The 19,328-nt window shown below is 42.7% G+C and overlaps 1 long non-coding RNA gene across 1 annotated transcript in view; it reads right to left on the bottom strand.

Annotated features, from left to right (window-relative positions):
* The window catches only part of LOC138757688 (uncharacterized), a 29,304-nt gene extending 12,255 nt beyond the window's left edge, over positions 1-17,049 (bottom strand). The window contains exons 1-2 of the long non-coding RNA XR_011353829.1: positions 16,661-17,049; positions 13,641-13,824 (exon numbers count right to left, since the gene is read on the bottom strand). This is a non-coding gene — a long non-coding RNA (uncharacterized lncRNA). The remainder of the gene's footprint in view (positions 1-13,640; positions 13,825-16,660) is intronic.
* Between the last annotated feature and the right edge of the window lie 2,279 nt (positions 17,050-19,328).

Below are 19,328 nucleotides of genomic sequence, written 5' to 3'. Positions count from 1 at the left end.
ATTATAAGGGGAACATGAGGGGAAATTTCTTTACGCAGAGGGTGGTGGGGATGTGGAATGAGCTTCCGGCAGATGTGGTCGAGGCGGGATCATTGGTTACATTTAAGGAAAGACTGGATCGTTACATGGATAGGAGGGGACTAGAGGGGTATGGACTGGGTGTTGGTCAGTGGGACTAGGAGGGTGGAGATTTGCTACGGCATGGACTAGTAGGGCCGAACTGGCCTGTTCTGTGCTGTAAGTGGTTAGATGGTTATATGGTTAAATGATAGAGAAATTGGGCAAAGGCAGTTGATTATTAATTCACACCATTTGGATTGCTGTCATCGACATCTTATGTCACTTTCTTGACAACTAAGAGCAGACTCACAAGCCCTAATCTAATGGTTGGGGTTGTTAAGGTGACAAGCCATATCAAGGATGTTTGCCATTCTCTCAGTCAGATGATAATCCATTTGCTGCATTTGAACAGATTATCTAGATATATGGCACATTCTGGAGTACAGGCCTTTAACATTACATCTGGGTTGTTGTTGTGTCCCGATGCATCTGATTTAGCACAAAACCTCAGCTATTTTGTGATTTAAAGTGGAGTGAATTAACTGGCTATGATGATTGCAGGGACATCGAAAGGATGGGGAAATAGAATATCGACTCAACAATTCACGGAATCATCAAATCCTGAAAGTGTACGAAAGTGCCATTAACTTCCTCAAGCCTGACTCTTTCATTTTGACACTTCTTTTATCCACCAAATATCAGAAAAATATAATTATTGATGGTTGGGGACCTTAATAGTTGAATGATTGGAATATAAGGCAGATTTACCACAGAGCAGATCAAAATATTATTGAGGAGATATTCTCAGCTGGACTGGACACTCCTTTGCCAGATGTACTCATACATTTTCATAGAGTTTCATGAAGTTCAGAAGCAGGTCAAAACACAGAAACATTGTAGAAACTTATCAGGATTGGCAGCATCCATAGGAGGTAAAGATATATATTACCAATGTTTCAGGGCTAAGCCACATTGTGAATTTGGAGTCAAATATAAGCTTTATCTGAAAGGATGACAGATTTCCTTCCCAAAAATAGAGAAGATTGTTTTGTTCTTTTAATTTGGTAGTTTCCTGTTCACTATTATTGATAATTTTTTTTCAGGAATTTATTAATTTAATTAACTGAGTTTAAATTCCCCAATTCTGTTACGGTACCTGCTGTCTTTTTCACTCATCTTGGAACTTGGATTATGAATCTTGTAACACAAGGAAGAGAGCTCCTACTTTCTGACATGTTGTTTCCATATCTTATTGATGTTGTTTCCATATCTTATTAATTTTCAAAGAAGAATCCAAAAAGAATGGGTGGAAGATACAAGAAGAAATGAACTCAATTGCTTATACTGTGCTTTTCACTGCCTGACCTTGGTATTTGAGCCAGTAGCTGCAGATAAAAATTCATTATGGTTGCACTACTGCTGGGATTATTCCCACAGAAACATATTTTGGTTGTGTTGCATGAAAGGAAAATTGCATAATTTATTACTTCTTGCGCAGGGAGCTTCCAAGATGTCTAAACTTTGAAATGGTACTTTATAGATATGAAAGGCATCTATTATCATAGCGTAAAGAGCAATAGCATCTTATAACAAGGGCCTCAATATCTTTCAAAAGCCAAGGTTCCCTTTAACTTGCCTTAAATTCTGAAGAGTACATTCAAGCTCCGAACTTTCAAAATTGTACTTTGAAGGTCTCCCATGCATACCTTTGCCAGAACAAAGCTTGCTCAAATTCAGATCCTTTGTGATACCATCAAAGTTAGCTTTTCTCTAGTTAGCATACCAACTCGATGACAAGACCAGTCTTTTTCCACAATTATCTTGAAACTAATGGCATTATGATCATTAGATTTAGAGCAGTAGTTCTCAACCTTTTTCTTTCCACTCACATACCACTTCAGGTATTCCCTATGCCATAGGAGGTCTGTGATTAGTAAAGGATTGCTGGGTGGAAAGAAAAAGGTTGAAAACACTGTTTTAATCATATCTATTTGACTTGTTATGTGCATGGTTTCATAACTCCAAAGGAAATGGGCCAATTACAATTTTTCTCAAACAAAATATTTCAATAACAATTGGGTTGAGAGCAGTGATTCTCCACCTTTTATCCCCCAGTCACATACCACCTTAAGTAATTCCTTACTAATCACAGAACACCAATGGGATCGGGATTACTTAAAATGGTATGTGAGTGGAAAAAGGTTGAGAACCACTGATTTAGAGTGTTCCTGTCACCTGCCCTGTCTCATTCCCTAATAGGAGATACAATATTGTACTCTCTAGTTGGGACCTCATTATATTGTTGAAAGAAACTTTCTTTAACACATTTGACAAAATCCAGCTCTTCAACAGTATGAGAATCCCAGTTAATATATGGAAAGTCAAAATCTCCTAATATCACAACATTGTGTTTCTTGGTATCTCTCTACTGACTTGCTCCTCCAATTCCCACTCACTTTTGGGTGGTCTATAATGTAATCCCATTAACATAGCCATAGTTCCTCCCATATAGCCTGAGTAGATGAGCCCTCTAATCTGTCCTGTTTGAGTGCTGCTGTGACATATTCTCTGACTTGCAATAGCACCCCTCCCCATTCCATCTCTTCTTGACATCTAAAATAACAGAACCATAGAACACTGAGGTGTCAGTCCTGCCCTTCCTGCAGCTAATGGCCACAATGTCATAATTCTATAAATTGATTCATGCTGTAAACTCATCTATCTTTCCTATAATACCTTTTGCGTTGAATTAGAAGCAACTCAGAGAATTACTCCTGACAAACTCTAATTTCTTTCTTTGTCTTCAGGCATAACAATATCATTTTCCACAACAACTGCACTATTTCACCCCTGCAACCACAGTTTCAAACCTTCAGAGCAGCACGAGCCAACCTTCCCACAAGGATATTAGTCTTCCTCAAGTTCAGATGCAAACCATCCTGATGGTACAGGTCCCACCACCTTCTCTGGAAGTGAGGCCAATAATCCAAAGATCTGAAGTCCTCTCCTTTGCTCCATATCTTTAGCCACATATGAAGTTGTTTGATCAAACTCCTTGCAGGTACACTGACAGGTTGTATCACAGTCTGATTTGGTAATGTGAGTCCCAGGAACACAGAAGGCTGCAGCAAAAAAAAAGTCCATCAAAGGATCCAGCCACTGAAGACATCTATGTGAGCCTGCTGCCTCATTAAAACCAGCCAACATTTTAAAAAGACACCCATCACTGTTACCTTCAAGAATATGACCCAGAAGCTAAAGACCAGCACCTCTAGGTTCAAGAGTTTCTTTTCAAATGTGATAAGGCATTTGAACCCCTTGTTACATTAATCATGAACTTCTCTAACACCAGAAAAAGGAGTCCGCACTATTGTAAAACTACTTTATTCTTGCACTATAGACACCGTGAATGTGATTATCCATCCACCTTATGTATTTATTATCTTCTTAATTTAGTACTATTGTTTATATGAGGTATCTGTTTAGTTGCAGCTACTAAGAATGTCAGTGCACAGATACATTGTACAATGTATAGGATAATAGGTTCATTATTATTATCAGATTCCAAATCTGCAATCCAAGATTTCACAAGTTCAGATACCACCAACTTACCCAAGGCAAAGAAATAAGAATAATTGGTCAGAAATAAAAGAATGGACTGGTAAAATAATGATGGTGAGAGCAATGACCAATAATATTCAACGTAGGCAACTGTTAATCCCTACATACAGAAAAACTAACATAAAATACTGAACAATATATCAATTTAATCAACACCCACTGTGAAGGTTAAAGGGACCTGAAAGACTTGGTGTAAAAAACACAGTGAACTTGTCCAATGGAAAGCTGCAACAAAGCTAATGAAATGCCACCCCACACTAAAATGTTTGATTTATTTCAGTTTCAATTTTATTGTCAGAGTACATATATGATATCACATTCACATCTGAGATTCTTTTTTCTTATGGGCCAGGCAAAATTACCACTTCTTGGTAGTGCAAAAAAAACTACACAATTAAAAAAAAATTAGACATACAACACGGTAATGGGCCCTTGCAGCCCACGAGTTTATGCTGCTTAATTTGCACCCAATTAACCTACACTCCTGGTACAGTTTGAAACAGGAACCTCCAGGGAAAACCCCTGCAAACACCGGGAGAATGTACCAACTCCTTACAGTCCTGATCACAGGGGCTGAGAAGGCATTGCCCTAACTGCTATGCCAACTGTACTGCCCATATACATGTAAACAAATAAAACAAAAGTAAATAATTGATTGTGCAATACAGAGAGGAGAAAAAGGAACAATAAAGTGCAAAAATAAGGGTCCTTAAATGAATCCCTGACAGAGTTTGTTTTTGTGGAGGCTGATGGTGGAGGGGTAGCAGCTGTTCCTGAACCTGGTGGTGTGAGTCTTGTAGCACCTATACCACTTTCCTGACGATCAGAATCAGAATCAGGATTTATTGTCATGAACTAGTCTTGAAATTCGATGTTTTCCGGCAGCATCACAGTGCAAGCATTCATATTATAACCATTTTACAACATTACTATAAAAATATTAAAGTAATAGTGCACAAAAAGTAAGGCAGTGTATTTAGTTCATTTATTGTTCCAGGGTTTTGTGTAGAGCCAGTGAGATGGCATCTACTATAGACCTGTTTCTATGATAGGCAAATTGGAACAGATCAATGTCATTGCTCAGACATGAGCTGATATGTTTCAACACGAGCCTTTCACAACACTTCACACTGTGATGTGAGTGCCAGAGGTCGATTATCATTTAAGCAGGTTACTGGGTGCCGGTTCAATTGATGCCTGTCTGAAATAGGTAGGTACCATGTCCTGCTGGAGTGAGACATTGAAGATATTGGTTGGTAGGATGATCAGGATAGAGATTTAATACTCAGCCAGGTATTCTGTCTGATTTAAAGTGATAGTTTAAAGATTTCAATGGGAGTGGAGGAAATGGGTTTCACCCTGAGCTTGGTAGGGATCTAGATCTCATAACCTGGAAGAAGAAATCCTCATTTTTAAAGAAATTTTTGAAAGGGTACTTGGACTGTTACAGGTCTGCTGTTTGGGCAGTGTTGATCAAGTGTTGGAAAGTTGGAACCCGATTCATTATCTTTTTTATACTTGGACAAAGTGAACAAAGTGATTCCCTTCTATGGCTTTTTTTTGTATGATGTGGTCCATTAAAATTGAATGATATCTGCTTCTATTCTCATTCTCTGGGCTCACCTGAGATGACAGGTCAAATTAATGTTGGACATGGAGCAAGAGGTAGCTCTGGGGTGGGTGACTGATGAGATAGTTGAGTTCTCCATCTGAGTACCATGCATAGACAAGAGAACTCCAAGAGCCAGTGGGGCTGTTCCATTTTATTTTTAGGGAGATTTTGAGGTGGTGTTTGAATCTATCTTCTGTTCTCCTGACAATGTCTGTCCATGACAGGGCTTGGAAGAAAGTATTTGTTTTAGAAGTGTGTTATCGGGCATAACCAGTAGAACCTATTGTATGCAATGAAGCCCTTAGTGCTGGGAATATTGGGCAGGGAGAGGTTGCTAACTTTGGTCCACCAACAAAACTATGAAACATGATGGCAATTAAGTTTGCTGAAGCTCTGGTCAGTCTGCACCTTAAATGTTGAATTGATCTCATTTACCGAGAAACAAGAGTACTTTTAAAATGATCCTTCATGTCAAGACTTAAATTGTGATGTAAGACTGAAAACTGGCATCTGTAATATAACTGGAGTCATAAACTAAACTGACTGCATGATTCACCACAGCAAGGAGGCATACAAGAGTTGAATTTATGAAGGTGCACAGATGTGTAAACATACATGAAAATTTAACTAGAATATTACTTTCAATTAAACTGTAGAAGCAGTACAACAGCACAAAGTTTCAGATTAATAAAAGGCAATTTTAGATTCATGTAATGAAATTGTTTTTTTTTGCAATGAAATTGATTAATGCATTGAATACATTTTCAGTTGGAGTGATGAAGTTAAAAATCCTGGAATCACTTAAATAATTGAATCATACAGAAGGGTGGGTATGAACATTTACATTTTTGGACAGAGAAATTAAGATGGAGTAAATTGCTTTCATGACATATAATTATCCAGAAATCTTATGAAACACAAGGTGACAAGCCCTGCTGTAGTAATTAACTGCCATTTTCATATTCATATAGTACATCAGTTGCAGTTCAAGTTCAAAGTCACTTTAAAAAAAATCCTATCTGGGTTGCAGTTGTTGATGGCAAGACCAGCACTTAATATTAATTCCTAAATGGACTTGGAAAGCTGATGGTGACTTGCCTTTTTGAACTACTCTCCTCCTTTTGATGAAATTGCCATTTGGTGGGGTGTTTCAGCATTTTGACTCAGTGAAATTAAAAGAACAGTGTCTGACTTGATGGGGAACTGACAGGTGATTCCATTTCCATCCAGCTCCCACTGTTGTCCTGTTAGAGGTAACCAGTTTGACAGAGAAACCTTGGCAATTGTCTGCAGTATTTTTAAGATAACAATAGTGGCATAATGATGGAAGGAAGGAATATTTTGCCAAGAGAATGATGTCCCAATCAAGTGGACTCTGTTGTTCTGTTTAGTGTGGAGATTCTTCGTTGTTCTTGGAGCTGCACTCTTCTAGGCAAGTGGACAGTTGTTCACCAGTAATGCAATGTTGGGAGTTAAAATCTCTGATTGCAACATTAGTTCACTGCAATTCCAACATTGTTACAAGGAACACAGAACTTTGGGAATTTTATTAATTTTTTTAAAAATTGTAATGAAAAGAGGTGTTTGAAACAACAGACTTATTGTAAAATGGTAGCACTGCCAGAGCTCCTGGGATGGCAGTCCTGTTGCTGGTGGGACCCCGGAGAGTGGAGAGTGGAGACACAGTGCTCCTCTTGTGGGCAGCAAGAGACTGGGACATGGGAACCAAGTAATGGGATCAGGATTCGTGAGGGTGCCTGATGCACCATCAATTATAACAGAAGACTGAGGTTGTGAAACTGATAGGCTTTTATTGACTATAGACTGGAACAGCAAACATCCTCATCGACTGATCATGGCAGGATGAATGGGGAGTATGGAAGGGGTTATGGGTAGGATCGGTCATGGGAGGCGTGTTCAGCCGGTGGTAGCCAATCACAGTATAACAGTGGTTTACCTCATTCACTCTCCTTTTGAAGCAGAGTCCTACAGGCTGAGAGAGAAAAAAAGAAGCAAATATATAGCATATACATATTTTATAGGTCAAGTCTGTTAGGGGATTTCCTCTGCGGCAGCGAATGACATGATGTCGGTTGGGGCACCACTGTGGTGCCCAGGGCAGCTTGTGTGGTTGATCTGTTGTCACCGGTTACAGTTCACTGGGGGAAGGGACAGGTAAAGGGAGGAGGGAGTGTGGTGCTGGTACATCATGGGTGACAACAGTTGTCGGGGGTGGAATGTGGTCAGCAGCAGGTTCAGGGACCCCCAAGAAAGCAATGGGGGAGAATTAGTGGTCAATAGTGGTTGGAGGGGCACACGATGGTGCCAATCCTAGATCAAGACCATGTCCTGGTGCCCATCGGGGAAGGCTATATAGGCATACTGGGGGTTTGTGTGGAGGAGGTGGACCCTCTTAACTTGTGGGTCTGTCTTAGATTGTCTGGTGTGCTTCCAAAGCAGGACTGGCCCTGGGGAGGTCAGCCAGACAGGCAGCATAATCTTGACATAGACTTCCTAGGGCAGGCTAACATGCATTCGTGAAGCATATTGTTAGTGGCCATACATAAGAGTGACCGTGAGGAGTGGAGCATGTCTTGAGGATTTCTTGCCAGTGGGAGACAGGAAGACCCCGTGACCTCAGTACCAGGAGGATGGTTTTTCAGACCATGGCATTTTCCCTTTCTACCTGCCCATTCCCTCTGGGATTGTAGCTGTTGGTCCTGCTCGTGGTGATGCCCCTGGCAAGCAGGTACTGCTGCAGCTCGTCGTTTATGAATGAGGTCCCTTGGTCACTGTGGATGAAGCAGGGGTACCCAAAGAGCATGAAGATATTGCAGAGGGGTTGATAACTGTAGCCATGGTCATGTTCGGGCAGGAGATGGCAAGGGAAGTGAGAATACTCATTGACAATGGTGAGGAAGTTTATGTTCTGATTTGAGGAAGGGAGAGGCTCCTTAAAGTTGATGCTCAGGTGCTTGAAGGGCTGAGTAGCTTTGATCAGATGTGCCTTGTCCGGGTGGTAGAAGTGTGATTTGCACTCGGTGCAGACCTGGCAATTTTTAGTAATTGTTCTGATTTTCTCAATGGATTATAGTAGGTTCCGTGCTTTAATGAAATGGAGGAACCTGGTCACTCCAGGGTGGCAGAAGTTGTTGTGGAGGGTCTGCAATCTATTTGGATACTGTTACAAGTCCCGCAGGAGAGGGTGTCCCTGGGCATTTTATGTTTGCCATGTCTGTGTAGGATATTGTAGTTATAGATGGACAGTTCGATTCTCCACCTGAATATTTTATCTTTCTTGATTTTTCCCCTCTGCTTATTATTGAACATGAAGGTGACCACCTGTTGGTCTGTGAGGAGGGTGAATTGTTTGCTAGCGAGGTAGTGCCTCCAGTTTGTACCACCTCCACGATGGCCTGGGCCTCCTTTTCGACTGAGGAGTGGCGGATTTCAGGGCCTTAGAAGGTTTGTGAGAAGAAGGTGATGGGTCAGCCTGCTTGGTTGAGTGTGTGAGCCAGGGCGAAATCAGATGTGTCACTGCCTAGGCACCTGGAATGGCATGGACTCATCTATCACATGCATCACTGCCTTGGTGATGTCATCTTTGATATGACCTCTGCCGACAGGGGGAAAGATCAATGGCTTTGATCAATGGCTGAGCCTTGTACACATAATTGGGGAACCACTGAGCATAGTACGAGAAGAAACGGGCATCTCTTCAAGGATCTGAAGGTGTGCGGAAGGGACAGTTCCAGTAGTGGGTGCATGCGGTTAGGGTCAGGACCAATGTCGCTGTTTTTGCCCACACAGCTAAGAATAGCTAGTCAGGTTGTCTGGAACCCACATTTCTCCTTGTTATAAATGTCGTGGCTCAGAGGAATTTTTGAAGTTTGGCATCATGGTCCTTCAGGTTGTGGCCACAGATAGTCACATTATCAAAGTATGTAAAAGTGGCCTGCAGCTTATAGTGATCCTCCATACAGTTTATCTCCTGCTGGAAAACGGAGACCCCATTGGTGATGCTGAAAGGGACCTGGAGGAAGTGATAGAGATGGCCATCCACTTCAAATGCAGTATACTGGTGGAATTCCATGTGGATCAAAAGCTCGTCATAGGCTGACCAGGTCAATTGTGGAGAATACCTGATGTTGTATAATCTGGTTGACCATATCGGATATGTGGGGGAGGGATACTCATCAAGCTGTGTGTACTGGCTGATGGATCGGTTATAATCTATGACCATCTAGTTCTTCACCTCATTCTTTACTATGACCACCTTGGCCCTCCAGGAGCTTTTGCTGGCCTCGATGATGCCCTCACCCAACAGATGCTGAACCTTCAACTTGATGCTGCTCTGCCTGCAGTATCGCCTGCTCCTGGTGGCCACTGGCTTGCATTCTGGTGTGAGTTTCATGAACAGCAGTGCAGAGGTGACCTTGACAGTCGAGAGCCCACAGGTCATGTGCAGAGGGTCATCTTAGAACTATTCATTGCAAATGGTGAGGGGGGATGAGACCCATCAAACTCCAATGTAATGCTTTTCAGATGGCACTCAAAGGCCATCCCCAATAGCCAGGGGGCAGAGAACTGTGGCATGATGAAGAGTCTGAAGTGTTTGTAAACTGTGCATCCAATGGTCAAAGTCACTGTACAGGTCCCGTGGATGTCTACCATATTGGTTTGGTTGCGAGTGATATCTTATGGTTGACTGGCTGTAGTTCAAGGGATGGGCACTTAACATAATAAAGCTTTTTGTACTCTCGCTATCAAGCAAAAAGTTCATTATGCGCTGTTTACCTGGACATCCATCGTGGACCTGGCAAGTTCATGTGGTCCCTCTTGGTTCAGGGTGATGGAGGCCAGTGTAGATTTGCTGTCCAAGTCCAATGAGGGCCTGAGTTCCCAAGGTGGCCACCTTCACTGTTCTCCCATAGTGCTGCAGGCCCGAGAAAGTGGTGCCGACCATGCGATCCGAAATGGGAGCCTCCATGACTTGCACATAGCGTTGCTGGTCCACAGAGGGGATGCTGTCAATCATGATGTCTGGGGCAGTGGCTGTCTGCATGTTGTGCTGCTAAGTTTCGCGGGTGGTTTAGACTGGCAGACTTCAGTGTGATGCCTTCTTTTCCTGCATCTAGTACATTCCGCCTCCTTGGGAGAGCAACATTTCCTCGGGTGCTTGCCCTGCCCGCAGAAGTAGCAATCATCTGGCATGGCGGCTGAGGTCAGGTCACTAGAAGAGTGCGATGATGTCTGTGACCAATCGCTCATGGTGCAGGATGATCACTTGTCCCAACATAGTAGTGCTTGTGGTGGCCAAGAGGCGGCTGAGTAGTCAACCGGGTTTTGAAGGGCCATCTCCAGCATCTCTGCAGGCCGAGTACCTTCTTCTCTAGGAGTTGCTGTCTTACGTTTCCGCAGCAGATGTTGGCCACATAGACATCCCAAATAAGGTCCTTTGCGTTCTTGGTAGCACAGTGCCTATGACAAGGTGGCTCTCAAAAGGCGTTAGGGACTGACGGCTTCCTTATCCGATCAGAGATTCAGAACTGAGTGCTCAGGTTCACCAAGGGCTGCAATAGTTGTGCAATTGCTGGAGGTGAATTCATGGTCACTCAATGTCTATGCATAATACCTGTGGGATACTCATCGGCATGTTTAAATAGTGATCTAGCTGTGGAGTAGATATTGCACAGAATGTGAAAGGATTTTTGGTAAAGTTCAAGTGATGTTTATTTTATAATAGATCCTTGTGGACACTTTGCTCACCCCCTCACCACCCCACCCCCACCCATTTTGGCCTATTCCATATCCCTGTCCGTTTGCTACACTTTGCCATCCCCATCCTTTCATCATGAACACTCTCTCTACCTTCAAGGTAATCTGTAAAACATGATCATCCACTGTCCCTTCTCCATCGCTTGCTGCTCAGTCATTTGCCCTTCCTGCAATAACTCTTGGGACCTTTGCTCATATGACAAAAATAATTGTTCCAGTTGTGAGAGGCTTGGCATACAGTGCTGGAAAAGGATGATAACCTTGATCTGGAAAGTGGAAAAATAAATCTTGCTTCATTTGGAAAATCGTGGTATAAAACCAACCAATCACTGAAGATTCTGGATACCTCTAAATAAATTCTAGTACCATGGTTCGGTTCCTGAATATATGTGTAAATGTGTCTCAAGAAAACAAACAAAAAAGAAAATCATCACGTCTTTGGCTCAAGTTTACTGCAACCTCAATAGCTACTGTATTTTTGTTTTATATTGGAATTAGCTCCTTTTTTTTAACTTCTGGTGTCAGAAAAGTTAAATAAAAACAAAACGTATCAACGGTTAACCCAACATTTACAGAGGCAAGATGTGTGTTAATATTTAAGGTCAAGGTTCTTCTGTCACTTATCAATAAATATTATTATTTGTGAGAATAAAATAAATTGCAAATGGAGCAAATCTGAAATAGAAAAATGCTGGAAACACTCAGCAGAGTGAAGGAGTTAACTTTTCATTGAGCTGAAACATAAGCATTTCTTATCTATTCACAAATGCTGCCTGATCTATAGAATATTTCCAGCTGTTTTTGATTTTTAAAATTATATATTTTATCTTTCTGCATCATCTAGATTACTGACAGGAATAATAAACTAGAAGGGATAATGATGCTTTTGATTTTTATCTGCAAAATCCAATTATGATAACCACATATTTAGATTATCTCATTTATCTTATCACCTAACTGTGATTGAAATGTACATATAACTTCAGTATAATGGAATGTGATAGCGATGATGAACCAGCAGTTAAGGATACAAGAATGAAGACATGATATGGATGTAGGTGTGAATAAAACAGTTAATTTCATTATATTGATTCCAAACATTCACATTATTCACCATTCATCAGAGCCTAATTGAAGTAACAGTATCGGATGGGACAGCGGGGTAACTGCCAGAGTTGCTTGCTTACCATATCAACAACCTCCAATCCTGACTTTTTGGTTTTGCCTGTTCTCCTTGTGACCCGAGAGGTTTTCTTGGTGGTAGTTTAACCAACCACTATTAATGTGTCATTGAATAACAGAATCTTGAGGAATTTGATGAAAATGTATGGAGAATAAAATGGTTTCAGAGAATTAGCATAAAGAAGTTTTATGGTTAGTTTGGATTCCTTGGGTCAAAGAATCAGGTTCGCTTTGTAGGAGTACAAGGAAATTACTGATATATTTCTATGGCACATTCAGATGCTATAATATGTTCAGCTGCGAATGACTCCAAGTAGTCATTTAATGCTTGTGGCAGAGTTTATATTTGCCAAAATGGTGAAGAATCCATAGCCATGACCCCTTCTTTGGGAAGCCCAAGTTCTTTTTAATCCCTGTCAGATTGAGAATTGACTACATCCAGGCTGCATTTTCCATTTAAAAACTCTGCAATCAATAGAAGGTTTAACACGACACACTTTTCACCTCCATCACAGCTGTTGTCAGACAACAATAAGCAGCAATCCAAGCTATCTCTTCTATTAGAGAAACACAAAAGCGGCTGATGCTGCAATCTTGAACAGACAAAGAATTGCCAGAAGAACTCAGCAGGCCAGAGAGCATCCATGAGTAGAAATGGTCAGTCAATATTTAGAATATGGAGACTTTATTAAGGCTAGAGGGATTATGCATCTCAAGGCGGAAAGAAGCTGTGAGAGAGGCCCAGAGGTGATAAGGTAGAAGGTGTGTACTAGAGAGAGAGAGAGAGAGAGAGAGAGAGAGAGAGAGAGAGAGAGGGGGGGTGGGGGCAACACAATTTGGAAAGGGAGGAGAAGAAACATTCAAGAAAAGCAGAAAGATTTTGATAGAAGGTCTTGATAGAAAGACCGAGTTGGCAGCAAAACCTTAGACGCATTACACTGAGTACCGGCACACCCCAGAGCTGTGTACTCAGCCTGCAACCAGTCACACTGAGGACTCATGCCAGCTTTGGTTCCAACAGAATCATCAGATTAGTGGATGACACAAAAGTAGTTGGCCTCATCAGCAATGATGGCGAGTCCCGTTAAAGAGAGGAAGTTGAAAGGCTTTTAAAATGGAGCAAGAACAGCAATTTGAGTCTCAACGTGGACAAGACAAAGGAGATGATTGTGGACTTCTAGAGAACAAGAATTGACCATTCTCTAGTACATATCTATTGTTCTGTTGTGGAGAGATTGAAAAGGACAAAGATCCTTGGCGTGCGTATAAGGGACAACCTAATCTGGACTCATAATGGTCTCGAATTTGCCTGCATTTCCTCAGGAGACTGAGGGGGGCAAGGCTATTGCCCCCATCTTGACAACATTTACAATTGAGAGTGTCCTACCTAGCCGTTTCTTTGTTGTGATCTGGTAACTGCAGTGCATCAGACCAGCAGTTACTATAGAGGATCTTTAAAGTAGCCCAGAGGTGTCTCCTTTTCCTCTATAGATGATATTTACTGGGAGTGTTGCCTAAATCAGATTTTGGAAGTCCATTTCCATCCAGCGCACAGTATCTTCAATCCACTACTGTCAAGAAGAAGGCACAGGGGAGCATCAAAATCAGGATGCCATGTATCTTATATTCTGAACTTTAAATAAATGGGAGGGGAGGTAGGGAGGGAGGGAGGGGAGGAGGGAAGGGGGGGAGGGGGAAGAAAACGACACTGTATATATTTAAGAAGGAAAATGTATGTATCTTGATCAATATGGTTTATAGTGTGAAAAATAAATTTAAAAAAAATCAGGATGCCAGGGGCTGGGGAATAGTTTATTTTCACAGGCAGTGAGATTAATCCTGTAACCATGGCAATCACCCCAAATATTTACATGTATTTAATTTGATTATTTATGTGATCTTTACGTACTGTTTATTGTGCACAATAAACATTGTGTACAATAAACACAACATGGTCTGGAGAGACCCTGTTTCATCAGTAGTTGGCCTTATCTGCAACAACAATGAGTCGTAACTACAGAGAAGAGGTGGAAAATTTTGTGGAATGCTGAGAGAATAACAACCCAAGTCTCAATGTGGACAAGGTGAAAGAACCAGGACCAGGAATGACCACCCTCCACTATACATCAACAAATCTGTAGTAGAGAGAGTGGAGAACACCAGGTTCCTTGGAGTTCACTTAACTAGTGATCTATTGTGGACCCTCAACATCTCCTCACTTGTCAGGAAGGTGCAGCAGTGACTGGACTTCCTGAGAAGACCGAAGTGGGCAAGGACTCGAAAGGCCAACATGGCCTGTTTCCGCTCCGTAAATGGTTATATGCGTACCAGCCACTATTATGTCAACTTCCCAAAGGAGCTCTATCGAGAGCATCCTGGCCAGTTGCATCACAGTGTGGTACGGTTACTACAGAGAAATGGATCGGAGGTCAATCCACAGGACCATAAGAGAGGCAGAGATTATCATTGAAGTCTCCCTCTCCTCCATCAGCATGATCTACTGGGATCATTGTCTGAAGAGGCCATGCAAAATCATTGAGGACCCCATCCACCCTGCAAACAGCATCTTTCAGCTGGTCCCGTTAGGAAGAGATATAGGAGGATCAGAGCCAGCACCACCAGGCTGAGGAACAGCTTCTTCTCACGGGCAGTGAGAATGCTGAATGACCAAAGGAACTGCTCGCACTCACCATCCGAAACTCTCACAAGTACAAAGCAATATCTTTATTTATTTGTATTGATGAAATTCTTATCCTGCATATGTATTATCTGTCTGTATATGTGTTATGTCTGGTTGTGTGTCTGCATGTTTTACACCAAGGACTGGAGAATGCTGTTTCATCAGATTGTACTTGTATAATCAGATGCCAATAAACTAGACTTGACTCATATATGTACAATTAGATGTTAAACAAATTTGAAAGAAAAATGCACATTATCACCCTTCATTTTCCATTTTCAGTGTGATCCCGGTGGAAGCTACATCTCCCCTTTTCCACACCTATTTGCTTTTAGCTGGGTAAGTCGGTCGGAGACTCCCTAACCTACTCTTCCCTCCCCACTCTTCCACCCACTTAGACACTGTAAGCTCAGAAAGTGCAAAACCTCTCCCTAAGTCTCTTCCTTCACCTCCATCCAGGGCCATAACGCCTTTCCAAGTGTTGGAGATCGTTACATGTGCATCGTTCAACCTAATCTACTGTTCAGTACACCCGTTGTGGCCTCCTCTATATTGGTGAGACCAAACCAGATGGGGTGATGAACACCTATCCTGCCTTTGTGGGTCTAAACTTGAGCATCCTGTTGGCAATCATTTTAACTTTCCAACCATTCCTACAATGACATGCCTGTTATCCATTTCATCCACTGGCATGTTGAGGCCAAACATAAGCACATATTATTCCATCTCGTCAGAAATCCAACAACATTAGTGTTTTCTCATTTTAGGCAACCCCATCCCATTGGATTCCACATTTTCAATCTCTTTACCTACTTCTGTTAAAAAAAATCCATTCTCTCTAACTTTTCTGTCTTGCCCCTTCCTAAAACTTTCTCCCTCTCCTTGTCTCTCCTTCTCACACCTTCTGTCCTATCACTTCTGGGTCCCTCCACCAATTCTTCACTCTTTCCCCTTTAGATATGTAATATCACCGTCTTCCCTTTGGCTGTGATAAAGAGTCCAGACCCAAAATGCTGACTGACTATTTTTACCCATGGATGTTGTCTAACCCGTTGAGATCCCCCACACATTACTTTCCTGCTCATAAGTGAATTGTGTTATTTGTAAATGATAGGATGCTTTAAAAGACGAGATGTCACCTTGACAGCAGCAATATTTATTTATTTATTTGTATATATGAATATGTATTGTTTGCCTGTATGTGTGCCTGTATGCTTTGAACCGAGGTCTTGAGAGCGCTACTTCGTCAGGTTGCACAATAAACTTGACTTGAAAGGGAGAAATGGCGAGCTCTCCACTGGCCACCGTGACAGAGGTGCACCAAAGAAAAGGTACAAGGACTGCCTAAAGAAATCTCTTGGTGCCTGCCACATTGACCACCGCCAGTGGGCTGATATCGCCTCAAACCGTGCATCTTGGCGCCTCACAGTTTGGCGGGCAGCAACCTCCTTTGAAGAAGACCGCAGAGCCTACCTCACTGACAAAAGGCAAAGGAGGAAAAACCCAACACCCATCCCCAACCAACCAATTTTCCCCTGCAACCGCTGCAATCGTGTCTGCCTGTCCCGCATCGGACTTGTCAGCACAAACGAGTCTGCAGCTGACGTGGACTTTTTACCCCCTCCATAAATCTTCGTCCGCGAAGCCAAGCCAAAGAAGCTGGATTCAAAATTGGCTGAATGGGAGAAGACAGTTATATTTCTTAGATAGATTTTGTGTGATCTTACCAGTCTGAAGAATGTCCGACATCTTGGCGTTGGTCGTTCACACACTAGCGACCAAAACTCCAAATCTCTGTTTCTTTAAGCAAGTTTAGATGGCATTACCGGATGTACAGTAAGTAAAGAGGCTGGACTTGCAATGCCACTGCAGTGTTACCCTATTCATTAGCCCATTGTTCAGGGAATGTCTGCAATTCACTTTAGACTGCAGTCATCCCAGGGAACTGACACAGGTTTTAGGAGGTAAAGTGTTGGAATGGGAATTGCACCCTTATTCCCATTCTAAAATATTCCCATTTTCCTGGAACAAATGCTGTGTAAAAAAAATACAAGAGTGATGACTGCTTCTCAGACTGAAGGTCTGTGATTAGTGGTGTGCCTCAGGGATTGGTGCTGGGGCCATTGTTATTTGTTACCTACATCACTGATCTGGATGATAAAGTGATAAATTGGATCAGCAGGTTTGCTGAGGTGTTGTGGGCAGTGAGGAAGGCTTTTAAAGCTTGCAGAGGAATCTGGACCAACTGGAGAAAATAGGCCAGAAAATGACAGATAGAATTTAATGCAGACAAATGTAAGGTGTTGGATTTTGGAAGGCAAACCAAGGTACGTCATACACAGTAAATGGTAGGGCACTGAGGAGGGCGGAGGAACAAAGGGATCTGGAAATTCAGATACATAACTCCATGAAAGTGGCATCACATGTAGACAGGGTTGTAAAGAAAACCTTTGACATCTTGGTCTTCATAAATCAAAGTACAGGAGTTGAGATGTTATGGTGAGGTTATATAAGACATTGGTGAGGTCAAATTTGGAGTATTGTGTGCAGTTCTGGTTGGCAAACTACTGGAAGGGGATCAGTAAGATTGAAAGAGTGCATAGAAGATGCACTAAGATGTTGTTGGTTCTTCAGATGAGTTACAGGGAAAGATAAAAAAGTTAAGACTTCATTCCTTGGAATGTAGAAGAACTAGGTGTAATTTGATAGAGGTTTACAAGATTATGAGGGGTGTGGACAGAGTAAATGTGAATAGGCTCTTTGCACTTAGATTAGGAGAGATCAATACAAGAGGACATGGCTTTAGGGTGAAAGGGGAAAGATTTAGGGAGAACTTCTTCACTCAGAGAGTGGGATGGGAGTGTGAAACCAGCTGCCATCTGACGTGGTAACTACACGGATGGGAGAGGTCTGGAGGGTTATGGCATGCGTCCAGGTTAGTGGGACCAGCGGAAAGACGTTTCAGCATCGACTAGAAGGACCGAATGCCCTGGCTTTCTGTGCTGGTTCTCAGACAAAGAATGCAAGCGAATATTACGGTTTCTCTTTGAAGAGCTTACACCCCCGTGCGCTGCAATCAAGCTGGTGCCCCAAATTGAAAAGCAATTTTAATCTGAACGATTAAAAGCTGAACGTTGCAAAATTAAGTGTTCGTACTGCTCTTTGCACTTGCTGCATTTCAACAGGTGGACACTGCTTGCAGCAAGGAGACGATGTGAGAAGCACGGTGCCTCCCATGCAAAACAACGTTGCCCCGTTTTGGTTTGGAGAGGTTTATATCGAAAATAGATTTAGATGCTTGTTCAGACAATGTGAAACCTCATGATTGCAAAGCGCAATCAAGGTTGCAATGGGGAGTCAGCACAGGAAAATGTCAATGGAAAGACCAGAGGCAAGCGGAAAATTAAACTGGGCACCGAAACCTTCACCCACAGGAGCTGGCGGAGAGAGCCCTTCCGAACCCAGACGGGCCGCTACAGACATGGAGCAATCGCGCCACTCAGCGGACATAATAAGAACTGCTGGCCTGCTACTGGGGTTGGAACTTGCCTTTGAGATCCAGTTGGAGAGAAGTTATTGTTGATCGTTGGCACCCCTCGCCCTCCCCCAGGCTAAAATGTGAATTAAAAAGTCTCACGCCCCCAAGCTCTCCCAGTGCACCACTTCAAAGTGCCGAATCCGTTCTCCTGATTTAAGCAAGAAAGTCTGCGCTCCGGCCAAATACAGAAGGACAAACGCATGTCCTGCGTTAACATAAAACGTGCCTCTCTGCTTTCTCCGGGGAGCAGGCAGGCGCTCTTTATGGCCGAACCGAGTGAACCGTGAACGCTCACCTTTCCCTTTCTCTAATGCTGCAGGGCGTGCCGAAGATACGGGGGAGATGCATGGTGCAGCGAGAAGCAGCAGCGCTCACAGTGGGGGGGGTTCTCGCTGGACGATGAATCCACCCCTGGTTGAAGGGCACTAGCCCGAAACGTTGCTAATGTATCTTTACCTTTGCTACATAAAGGCACTGTTTGACCTGCTGAGTGATTTGAGTGATTTTTTTTTCACTTAACCACCGGTATCAACAGAATCCTGTGTCTTACCACCGGCGCTCAGAGGGCAGTGGGGTGCGTGACGGCGCAACTGTTGCTAAAATAGTATCGTGCAGCTGCGCACTGCTCGAGAGAAAGGCACACGAGTGCATCCAGGCTAAGCTCTGTTTTACTGGGGCTCAAGTCTGGCTTTTATACCTCTGGCGTTCCCGCTGATTCCGCCTTTTTTGACTGATGGAATGATCCGCATAACAAAAGCGAGTTTCCCGCACGTGGGTGCCTTCTTGCCCAACAATCCCTTCTTCCCCGCCTGCTGTCCCTGTGTTAGCTGTGCAGTGGGGCCAGCGCCATTTTGGGG

The sequence above is a fragment of the Narcine bancroftii genome, chromosome 3, assembly GCF_036971445.1.
Source record: "Narcine bancroftii isolate sNarBan1 chromosome 3, sNarBan1.hap1, whole genome shotgun sequence".
Lineage (NCBI taxonomy): Eukaryota > Metazoa > Chordata > Chondrichthyes > Torpediniformes > Narcinidae > Narcine > Narcine bancroftii.
This window is presented reverse-complemented; position numbering and strand designations above follow the sequence as displayed.